Source organism: Arachis hypogaea, chromosome 10 (assembly GCF_003086295.3).
Source record: "Arachis hypogaea cultivar Tifrunner chromosome 10, arahy.Tifrunner.gnm2.J5K5, whole genome shotgun sequence".
Lineage (NCBI taxonomy): Eukaryota > Viridiplantae > Streptophyta > Magnoliopsida > Fabales > Fabaceae > Arachis > Arachis hypogaea.
This window is the reverse complement of record NC_092045.1, coordinates 67,834,725-67,841,845: the sequence shown is the minus strand read 5'-3', so window position 1 is coordinate 67,841,845 and position 7,121 is coordinate 67,834,725. Positions and strand designations below refer to the sequence as shown.

General features: G+C 40.3%; 1 non-coding gene across 1 annotated transcript; it reads right to left on the bottom strand.

Moving 5' to 3' along the window:
- Window positions 1-5,268: 5,268 nt before the first annotated feature.
- Window positions 5,269-5,372, bottom strand: LOC112719152 (small nucleolar RNA R71). Its single transcript, XR_003161466.1, has one exon. It is a non-coding gene; the product is annotated as a small nucleolar RNA R71 (small nucleolar RNA).
- Between the last annotated feature and the right edge of the window lie 1,749 nt (window positions 5,373-7,121).

Sequence of the window (7,121 nt, the reverse complement as noted above, 5' to 3'; positions counted from 1 at the left end):
CTTTCTATTCTTGGATTTCGGAATTTGGATAGGCTTTTGATTTGGTGAAGAAATGAATTAAATTGGATTTTTAATCCAATTTTCAGCCCATGAGAAAGTAGCTTCCAGGAGGCTGCCCTGCCCTTGTGGAGGGTAGAGCAGAAAAATTGTGTGATGAAGCCTCGTGCGTGCGTGTGCTGCGTGTGTAACATCAGGATGCTGCCCTGCCCTCCACGTGTTGCCATGGTGCGCCTTGCCTTGCTGCCCGTGTGTCCATGTTGTGCGCCAAGTGCTCAAGCCCGTGCCAATTTGTGCGCTGGCCATGCACCGAGAAATGTTGCCTGCCCTTGTGGAGGGCAGGGCAATGTTGCCAATGGGTGAAGTCCCAAGTTCGAAACTCGGTGGAGGCACACGCTGCTCCTTTTTCCTTGGTTTTCTTGGCACTAAAGTAACGCCTAGTTCCTTGCTTCCTCATGGTGCTGTGTTTGATTCTTGGAGATTGAAAACAAGCTAAGTTTTGCTTGTTTTCCTTGTTTTGAGCGCTACTCCTTTCCTCCTTGTTCTTGGGTTCGAAACCCATAGGAAACACTAGGAAGCAATTTCCTTTGAATTATTTTTCATGAAAGCCCGATATTGCTCTTAAGGAGGGCAGGGCAGAGTTTTTGCTTCCTTTGGTCCTTGGCATAGAATTTTGCTCCGCCCTTATTGTGGGCAGGGCAGTGATGCTTTTATGGCTTGGTTTATTATGCTGCTCTCCTGGAGGGCAATGTGCTCTTGTGGAGGGCAGTGTTTGCTTCTTCCTTCTATGTTGCACCACACTTCTCATCTCTTGGCCATACTTCTTAAGCCACGTTTTTCTTCTTTTCTTCCTTTCTTCACCTACAAGAAACCAAAACAACCAATCAAAGTATCTCTAAACTCATAAGGTTTATAATTCATTAAAAATCAATAAATTTTAGCTCAAACCTCATGATTTAGCATCAATTTAATGGTGGTTGTTTGATTTAAAGAAGTCATGCATTTTCATTCCAAATTACTTACTTAGGATGCAAGAAAGTGCATAAAGACTAGTGAAACAAGTGAAATTAGCTTGAAAAATGGGTATATGATGACTTGTCATCACAACACCAAACTTAAATCTTGCTTGTCCCTAAGCAAGCATCAAAACTAAGAGAAAATGAAGTGAAAAAAAAAATCATACATATCCTTATTAGGCATATAACAGAACTTGATTCATGGTGTTTTTATGCAGACAATGATAACTCAGTTATTGTTTGCTGTTACATAAAATACACTCTTCCTCAAAGGCTTACTAAACTTGCTGTTATAAGGTTTACTCTTTTCTTGCTCCCTTGCTAACTTTTCTTTTCTCATTTTGCTTAACAAGTTTATTATTCTTTGAAGGCTTGGTGTCAAATGTTGCAGCAGTAGCCTTTGGCTTTATTTTTACTCAACATCTTTCCACCACAGACACATGGCTCACTATTTCCTCCTAGGATCATTGGTGCCCAGCATCTCTTTGGATAACTAAATGTTCTGTATCTAGGTTGCTCTTTATTGTGGACTTTCAATTGGCCATTGATGAGCGGATAATTTATACGCTTTTTGGCATTGTTTTTAGTATGTTTTTAGTATAATCTAATTAGTTTTTAGTATATTTTTAGTAGTTTTTAGTTAAAATTCACTTTTCTGGACTTTACTATGAGTTTGTGTGTTTTTCTGTGATTTCAGGTATTTTCTGACTGAAATTGAGGGTCCTGAGCAAAAATCTGATTCAGAGACTGAAAAGGACTACAGATGCTGTTGGATTCTGACCTCCCTGCACTCGAAGTGGATTTTCTGGAGCTACAGAAGCCCAATTGGCGCGCTCTCAACGGCATTGGAAAGTAGACATCCTGGGCTTTCCAGCAATGTATAATAGTCCATACTTTGCTCGAGATTTAATGGCCCAAACTGGCGTGGCAAAGCAGCCTCAGAATTTCCAGCGTTTAACGCTGGAACTGGCATAAAACTTGGAGTTAAACGCCCAAACTGGCATAAAAGCTGGCGTTTAACTCCAGAAAAGGTCTCTACACGAAAATGCTTCATTGCCCAGCCCAAGCACACACTAAGTGGACCCAGAAGTGGATTTTTACGTCATTTTACTCATTTCTGTATACCTTAGGTTACTAGTTTACTATTAATAGGTTCTTTTGACATTGTATCTGTACCTCATGACACTTTACACGTTTCTTTGTGTACTTCCCACGGCATGAGTCTCTAAACCCCATGGTTGGGGGTGTGATGCCAAGGCATCTTAGGCTAGTTTCACTAGCATTTTTCTGTTAGTTTTAGTTGTTTTATGCATTTTCTTGAGCTTAAAGTAACCAAGAATGGTTAAATGAACAACAAAGCAATGAACCATCCAAACAGTATGATTTTGATGCAAATTCCATGAGTTTTTAGTTATATTACTTGAATGCTATGAATGGAAGATTTCTCATGAAATTTTGCAAGACTTTGATGCAGTTGTTTGGATGATTTCAGGGAAGAAGAGGTTAGGTAAGGAAGCAACAAAATCAATAAAGGAAGCTTGAATATCACATGTGGAGTTTAAGTTCTAGTTTAAGCTTAAACTGGAACTTAAACTGCCAAGCCATATAATGCTGGGAAGTGGCGTTTAAGCTCCAGTTTAAGCTTAAACTGGAGCTTAAACGCCAGAATCATGAAAGCTGAGAAAAGCTGAAAGTGGCGTTTAACCTCCAGTTTAACCTTAAACTGGAAGTTAAACGTCAGAATTGAGAAATGCACCAGGGAGCATTCCCACGTTTAAGCTCCAGTTTAACCTTAAACTGGAGCTTAAACGTGTTCGACCAAAATTTTCCTCTAGGGGTTGCTTTCTTCATTTCCACGTTTAAGCTCCAGTTTAAGCTTAAACTGGAGCTTAAACGTGTTCCACCATTCCACATTCCTGGGTTGCTTTCTTCCATTTCCACGTTTAAGCTTCAGTTTAACCTTAAACTGAAGCTTAAACGTGTTCGACTACTTTACCCTCCAGGGTTGCTTTCTTCCATTTCCACGTTTAAGCTTCAGTTTAACCTTAAACTGAAGCTTAAACGTGTTCGACTATTTTACCCTCCAGGGTTGCTTTCTTCCATTTCCACGTTTAAGCTTCAGTTTAACCTTAAACTGAAGCTTAAACTGCAACTTAAACGCCACTATTTGAAAAGGTTTCTGGGCCAAAGATATTGCAGTTTAAGTTAGCATTTGAGCACAAACATTAACTTAAACGTACTCTGGTATGAAACCCAATTGAATATCATGGTTTATGGGATTGGGCCTGAAGAATTGATGAGTCTGGAATTTCAATTTGTTAAGTCATGTGTCATTACTTGATTATCACTAAGTTGGCTCAATGAATGTTACAGAATTGGATCATCAGCCTCATCAGGATTATGGATCATAAACCCAAAGCAAAAGGAAATCAGGGAAAGGCCTCAAAGCCCAAGAAACACAACAGAAGCTCAATTTAGAAAGTGTATAAATAGGATAGAATTGAAGTTAGAGATAGGACCGTGGATCATTTTTCTAGTTTTCATACTTTTTTTTGTAATTGAATTCAGAGCTATGACTCACTAAACCCCCTTTCATTGGGTTAGGGAGCTCTATTGTAATTCAATGAATCAATAATAGTTTTTATCTTCTTCTTCAATCTTTTCTCTTGAATTTTGTTAGAAAGCTTCTCGATCTAATTCCATTGGTTAGTTGTCTTGGGAAAGAAACTATCCATAATTGGAATCCTTCGGAACCTTGGGAAAGGAATGGAGGATTCATGCTAGAGAAGCTTTCTCACAGTGAATTGGATTGGGGTTTGGATGGATATTGTGACATGTAATCCTACCAAATTGTGGTTCATGAAACTGTGTGGTATAATCAGTGATCGAGCATCATCTCTTCTTATGAACATTTAAACCAAGGGATTGGGAATTTGTTTGTTTTTAGAGAGAATTGGTGAGCCAAGGGATTGGGATCCAATCATATAAGATTGCCAAGCAAAATTCAATGAACGCATTGGTTGAGGAAGGGATAAAAATGTTTTGATTCGGAGATCTCAATATCTCCTGAACCCCAATGAATTCCCCATTTCTGATCTACCACTTTCTCTTTACATTCTGCAATTAAATTCATGCAATCACCCCGATCCCTTTTTAATTTTAGCAATTTAGCTTCTCGCTCTTTAATTCTTGCAATTTAACATTCCGCAATTCTCATCTAAATCTTGATTCCGCTCAACTAGAACACACTTCTAATCCGAATTGCTCACTCAACCAATCCTTGTGGGATTCGACCTCACTCTATTGTGAGTTTTTACTTGACGATAACCGGTGCACTTGCCGGAAGAAATTTTTGCCGATCGTGCAATTTCCTAAAATCGTAGCATCAAGTTTATGGCGCCGTTGCCGGGGATTGGTTTTCGATTGACAATTCTCAAATTGGAAGTTAACTAGATTGAGCATTTTTCTTGTTTTGTTAATTCAGTTCAAGTTACTTGTTGAATTTTAATTTCTGCACTTTGTTACTTGCTTTCTTTCTTTATGCCTTTAAATTCAAGCAACTAACTCACTGACTCACTAACTATTTGAATTAATTCCTCAACTGCTCTAACCATACTCTTCCATTAACCAAGATTATTTCACTTGTTTGTTGCCTGTGCTGTGTTCTTGTATGACAGGTAGGAGAGGAGAGACATCAACTCCTCCATATACCGAACCAGAGAGGACCCTTCATAAACTTAGAAGGGAAGCAAGAGGGAAGAGAGTACTGGGAGAAGAAGAATCTGAAGGAGAATCTGAGGACAATTTTGAGGAAGCTCTAGATCTCAACATGGATAGAGAAGTTCACAACCATGAGAGAGCTGATGGAAACAATGCCATTCCCGAGAGGAGGGTTCTTGGTTCATACATAAACCCAACCTCTGGGAATTGTGGTAGCAGCATTCAGAAACCACCCATTCAGGCCAACAATTTTGAACTCAAACCACAGCTAATATCACTGGTGGAGAATCATTGTTCATTTGGTGGGAGTGCTAATGAAGATCCAAACCAACATCTCACAAAATTCCTGAGAATTTGCAACACTGTGAAGTCCAATGGAGTCCAGGAAGATGTCTATAAACTGCTCTTGTTCCCATTTTCACTTAGGGACAAGGCAGCTAAGTGGCTGGAATCATTCCCAAGGGGGAGCCTAACAACCTAGGATGAGGTGGAAAGCAAGTTTCTGGCACGTTTCTACCCCCCACAAAAGGTCAATAGGCTTCGATCTGAGGTTCAGACTTTTAGACAACAAGATGGTGAAACTCCCTACGAGGCATGGGAGAGGTTCACGGATTTGACAAGGAAATGCCCACCAGACATGTTCCATGACTGGGTGCAATTGCATATTTTCTATGATGGACTTTCTTATGAATCAAGGAAGGCTGTAGACCATTCATCAGGAGGTTCATTGAACAGGAAAAAGACTGTGGAAGAAGCCATTGAAGTGATTGAGACAGTGGCTGAGAATGAGTACTACTATGCTTCAGAGAGACACAACACTAAGGGAGTCATGGAGATGAACCATGTTGATACAATTCTAGTCCAAAACAAGGTGTTTGCCAAGCAACTAGCAGAGCTCACCAGGAAATTAGAAACAAATCAAGTGGCTGCAATACACACACAAGATCAAGAGGAAGTAAGCACTGAAGGAGGTGATTGGGAAGAGGCCAACTATGTGGGAAATCAACAAAGGCAACCATATGATCCACATTCCAACACTTACAACCCAGGCTGGAAAAACCACCGAAACTTTGGGTGGGGAAACCAGCAAACCCAACCACAAAACCACAAACCTTACAACCCCAACCAACATAATAATTTCACATACCAAAACTCCAACCAAAGATCATACCAAGCCACACAAAACACTTACTCCCAACCACCATATCATGGCCAAAATAATCAACCTGCCCAACCTAATCCGAACCAACAATTTCAAGATCAATTAAACAGGATAGAAGGAATGCTTGCAAACATGGGTCAGGACATAAGTGAGTTGAAAAGCTTTAGGGATGATGTGAGATCTACCTTAAGGAACCATGGTGAAAAACTCAAGAGGATGGAGTCTCGAGTAGGAGAGCTATCTCAACAGGCCCCCAAGTCAACTGCAGTGTTCCCTAGTGACACAGAAAAGAATCCTAAAGGGGAACAAAAGGGAGTGAGATGGGAAGAATGCAAGGCCATCACCATATTGAAGGAAGTCTCAGAAGAAGAAGGAATCAGACCCTCAGAACAGGAGCCAGAAATCTTGAAGGAAGGTGTGGAAGAAGCTAAGCAGGAAAGTGAAACTGAGCAAGCCAAGGAACTGCAAAATAAAGGCATGCTGGAAACATACCAACCAAAAGCACCATTTCCTCAGAGGTTAGGAGGAGGTGAAAAAGGGAAAACATATTCAAGGTTTTTAGAGACATTTAAGTCTCTCCATATCAATATTCCCTTTCTTGAGATTCTCCAGCAGATGCCTACACACATCAAGTATTTGAAGGAATTGCTGAGCAAGAAAAGAGTTTTGAAGGGAGGACAAACTGTAATAATGAACAAAGAATGCAGTGCCCTCATCAAGAAGGACATAGTCTCTAAGAAAACAGACCCAGGAAGTTTTCATATCCCCTGCATCATAGGGGAAACAAAAATTGACAGAGGATTTTGTGATCTAGGAGCTAGCATAAATGTGATGCCACTGACTCTTATGAAGAGGCTACAACTGAATGAGGTGAGATCCACTGATGTAATCATACAACTGGCTGACAAAACTCAAAAGCAAGCTGAAGGGGTAGTTGAGAATGTGCTGGTGAAAGTGGGAAACTATTTCTTCCCCATAGACTTTGTCATTTTGGACATGGAGGAAAGCTACTTACACCCTATCATTCTGGGAAGGCCATTTCTAGCCACTGCTAGAGCGCTCATAGATATAGAACAAGGAGAGCTAATTTTGAGAGTACATGATGAACAGCTCATTTTCCATCTTTTCAAACCTGCATCTGAGCCTGAACCAGAACCTGAAAAGCCTAAGGATGATAGTAGCCATCTGTGTTTGGAGGAAAGCAATCCAGTAGCTGAAACTCTGAA